The 4,795-nt window shown below is 42.8% G+C and overlaps 1 pseudogene; it reads right to left on the reverse strand.

The window, feature by feature from the left end:
- Positions 1-2,541: 2,541 nt before the first annotated feature.
- Positions 2,542-4,254, reverse strand: LOC118965291 (very long chain fatty acid elongase 6-like; annotated as a pseudogene).
- Between the last annotated feature and the right edge of the window lie 541 nt (positions 4,255-4,795).

A 4,795-nucleotide genomic window follows, 5' to 3' on the forward strand; every position in this document is an offset into this window, starting at 1 on the left:
GTTCAAGGGGGCCGAATACTTTCGCAAGGCACTGTACCTGCTGGAGCGTGTGCTACGAGTGGGTGCTGCTATGGTGACCAGCGAGCTGAGATAGGGCGGGGCTTTACCTAGCAGAGACTTGTAGATAACCTGTAGCCAGTGGGTTTGGCGACGAGTATGAAACGAGGGCCAGCCAACGAGAGCGTACAGGTTGCAGTGGTGGGTAGTATATGGGGCTTTGGTGACAAAACGGATGGCACTGTGATAGACTACATCCAGTTTGCTGAGTAGAGTGTTGGAGGCTATTTTACAGATGACGTCGCCGAAGTCAAGGATCGCTAGGATGGTCAGTTTTACGAGGGAATGTTTGGCAGCATGAGTGAAGGAAGCTTTGTTGCGAAATAGGAAGCTGATTCTAGATTTAATTTTTGATTGGAGATGCTTAATGGGAGTCTGGAAGGAGAGTTTACAGTCTAGCCAGACACCTAGGTATTTGTAGTCTTCCACGTATTCTAAGTCAGAGCCGTCCAGAGTTAGTACTGATGTGCCACCGAAAGCAGCAGAGGCCGTAATGTTACGGTTTGAAGTGCTGGCTAGGCTAATGCTAGAGGTTGGAGTGCTAGATGGGCCTGTCTCTGGGCTCGTAGTCAGGTCCTCTGCCTCAACGATGGCAGTATTATCAGTGGCACCGGACTTGCGTTCTCAGGAAATTAAAAATGATATTTTCACAACCCGGCTCTTCTTAAAGCGCCTCACAGCGTTTTTGCCGCAGCTTTACAGTCAAAGTAGCATTTGCAATCATATCACATGAAACAATGCATGGGCCGTACAGCAACTCTAGTCAGGGTGGAATGGTCTTAAATATGAACCAGTCCGTGGGTGATTAATATAAAAATGTGTCTCAAATTGATTAGTCAATAGTATGGCTTGATTGACACAGCCCCCAGAAAAAGTTAATGTGGCCTCAACTTATGCCCAGCTCAGGAGGCCCTTTGATGTGAGGAAGTTGCCTCTTCTACCTAATGGTAAGTCTTCCACGGACTGCTCCTACTGCCATTGGCAACTACTTGCTTGTTTACCAGGGTTATAACAAATAGTCAAATAAAGAGATTCCAAAATAAGAGCTTTATAATCCACTACAAGATTTAGTACATGTCATGACACTTCAGATCAGGACCACAGTAGAATTCATAGGCTGGAGTCCATTTGCGCAACATTGGCAAGACCTACAGATGAGAAACTGGACCATCATCTTGACACAGGGTGGCTCAGCATCATTTGGCACATCTTAACCGAATACATTTCTGCACATTTGACTTTTTTTTTTTTTACATCTTCAGTTAGGCTTTTAAAGGGACTAACCTGTAAACATTTATGCACAACCCCTTGAATTTGTAAAATTAAATTACATACAGAACTAAATTAAGAGAAAGACAAAGTTAGCCATGTCACTTAAAGCACCACATTTGTCTTTTATGGAGGTAGAGGGAGACAATACCTGACATTCACAACAGAACAGACTGTAGTTAGGAATTCCATTCAATACACAGCATTCTCACCAGAAAGTGACAAAGTGAAACATGTTCTCAGATCCTGAGTACCATAATATATATTTAACCTGCATCATCTCTGGTGCAAAAAAAAAAAAAAAAAACAATTGTGGAGTGAGACCAGTTTCACTTTTCTGGCACTATTCCAGCTACAATCATATGATCAAATTAATAAAAACATATATATTGAGTGGTGCCCCAGATCGAGGGAGATTATCAGTGGTCTTGTATGTCTTCCATTTCCTAATAATTGCTCCCACAGTTGATTTCTTCAAACCATGCTGCTTACCTATTGCAGATTCAGTCTTCCCAGCCTGGTGAAGGTCTACAATTTTGTTTCTGGTGTCCTTTGACAGCTCTTTGGTCTTGGCCATAGTGGAGTTTGGAGTGTGACTGTTTGAGGTTGTGGACAGGTGTCTTTTATACTGATAACAAGTTCAAACAGGTGCCATTAATACAGGTAACGAGTGGAGGACAGATGAGCCTCTTAAAGAAGAAGTTACAGGTCTGTGAGAGCCAGAAATCTTGCTTGTTTGTAGGTGACCAAATACTTATTTTCAACCATAATTTGCAAATAAATTCATTAGAAATCCTACAATGTGATTTTCTGGATTATTTTTTTTTCTCATTTTGTCTGTCATAGTTTAAGTGTACCTATGATGAAAATTACAGGCCTCATCTTTTTAAGTGGGTGAACTTGCACAATTGATGGCTGACTAAATACTTTTTTGCCCCACTGTATATGCCTGTTGGAATGCATAGATTGGAACTTCTGATACAAAGAGCAAAAAACTTGTAATACGCCATGGACTGTAGGATGTGATGAGGCACAATCTTCATAAACATTTCTTTAAACACTTCAGACCATGTAGTGTGGCTGTGACAGGTTCAGAAAAAGAAAGCAAATAGTTCACTGCTGGTAAACTAATGGCATAAGGTGTATAGAGAATGGACAGACATTGCCATCGTTGCAAAAAGCTTAAAATGGCCCTGTCAGGGCAATGCAGCTTAGTCAGTCTTGGAGCTCTTGCCAGTGTTTGCCACCTTTGTCTTTCAGGTAAGTCTGGTAGAAGGAGGAGAAGAGGACCAGGTAGCTGAGGTACACGAGGGAACTCCACACAATGTTGTTCAGGTGGGAGTGGCAGTCCCCGTCCTGCATCCAGCGGAAGACCAGCTAACTGACCATCAGCCCCATGGCCATCTGGGTGATCTGGAAGGTGGTGATGACCACGGCAAAGGGGCGTGGCACCCGGTAGCCCGCACTGCGTAGTAGCTATACATGAGTGCGTGAACAGAGTAGTTCATGGTCATGAACCAGCCGCCTCCAGCCACCTGGTCCTTGTAGGAGTACCAGGAGTAGAGCAGCACAGTGACGTGGTGGTACCAGTGCAGGAAAAGCAACCGCTGCTTACGGAACACGATGAACACTGTATCACCTGTGGAGTACTCTCGTGAATAAAGGCTGCTATTTGACTTTAAGACCGGGCTCTGTCTATTTCTATAAAATAAGGGTCATACAAATTCTTATTAATTGACAGTGTTTAATTTTAATTGGGTATTAAAACAGAGGAATTCAATTCCTGCAACAATATCAAAGCATGGTTTATGCAAAAGAGACCAGTTATATGGTTTGCCATACATTAATTAGATATGGTACAAGTGGACAAAATGTCAAGATCATACAGATGCCTGCTAGTTCCAACCCCAGTTCTTACCCAGTTCCGGGGCATTGCTCAGGACAAAGGCATAAGCACAGAACTTGCTCACTGGTCCACTGTAGAAGCTCTAGTCACATATAGACTATTTGAAACCACTGGTGGAGAGGACATACAGCATGTACCATCCTGTTCGAATTGCTCCAACAATACTGCAATTGAGAAAGAGTTAAGCATTGGACCAGAGGGCAAGTGGCAAAATAATATAATCCAAGTTACATTAGCATTGCATCACAGCCTTGCACACAAGCGTAGATCGTTTTGAGACAGTGATGAGACATCACATTTTGGAAGGTTTTGTTTTGGGAACTCTGACCCACATTGGTCACCATCCCATTAGCCAGAAAGTTATGAGTTTAACACACAGAGGGGATAGCTCATGAGAATAGGCAGCCCTCCGCAATCAGGCTTAACCTCTGACATCAGTGTACCGGTCACATTACTCTGAATGGAGAATTACAGACTGCTGACATGTACCACCTATGCTAGAGCATAAACCTAACTTTCTCTTTAAAAAATTATAAAATGAAGGCCCCAGAGATGATTACTGTATGCAAACAGACCACTGCAAATTGAACCCAACTAAGCCCAAAAATAAATGGTATAATTTTTTTTAGTTTTAAATCCTACATTGAGACAAACCTCTTTATATGGGAACACTTAGAAACATATTTCCTAAGTGAAACACATTTTTAGCTGAATTCCTGGCGATTTGACAGGCTTTACAGTTACATTTTTTACTGTGGAATGGTTTTGGGCCACCAGCAGCATGTTGCCGACCCCTGTTGTGCATCTTCAATTCATTCAAAAGTCAGAGGCAAATGTGGGTGTTCTGTGCTTTAACTCACCTGAAGATGGCCAGGCTGAGTGACCACAGAAACCAGTGGCCCACGTAGATGAAGTTGAGGCCTTTACTTCATGAGAAGTTGGCCTCCAAAGACTAGCGCTTCATACAGGCCACAGTACACAAAGGCCGTGCTCCTGGTGAGAGAACTAACAAAATCAACCATGTCTGTCAGTTTCCTTAGATTGTGCTCATGATGGGCAAGGTTACTCAGCTGCAAAGGTATTTCAGTAATTGAGCACAACCTAGGTCTTTGCTGAAGTGCCATTTTTACATACCTTTACCATGAATAATTGTGTATTTAACATGGCAAACCCAGCTTGCTATGGTGATAAGTGAAATGTAGGGCTGCTGACTAAAGAAATCTGCCTGACGACTCAAGTATGCGGAAGACTTCAGTTTGTCTGGGACTGCCATTGTTTAAGCTGTTTGTGGTGACGTCAAAATGAGGGGTGTAGTACAAAACAAAGTCATATCAGCAATTGGATCATCTAATCAATTGACGTATCAAAAGGCAATGACATTTTCCAAAAGCCAATTTACCCATGCGTGTTCTAGCTCTGGCCCAACCCATTGGTTTCTGAGACCAATCAGGTCAAAATGTTTGCATTCCAGAAATCATTGGGATGTACTCCGATCCACAATCATTGCAGAGAAGACACTAACATCTGTGGGAGTGTCATAGCATTTGTCAGGAGCAAGTCGTT

The sequence above is a fragment of the Oncorhynchus mykiss genome, chromosome 1, assembly GCF_057628025.1.
Source record: "Oncorhynchus mykiss isolate SJ-2025 chromosome 1, ASM5762802v1, whole genome shotgun sequence".
In the NCBI taxonomy this organism is placed as follows: Eukaryota; Metazoa; Chordata; class Actinopteri; order Salmoniformes; family Salmonidae; genus Oncorhynchus; species Oncorhynchus mykiss.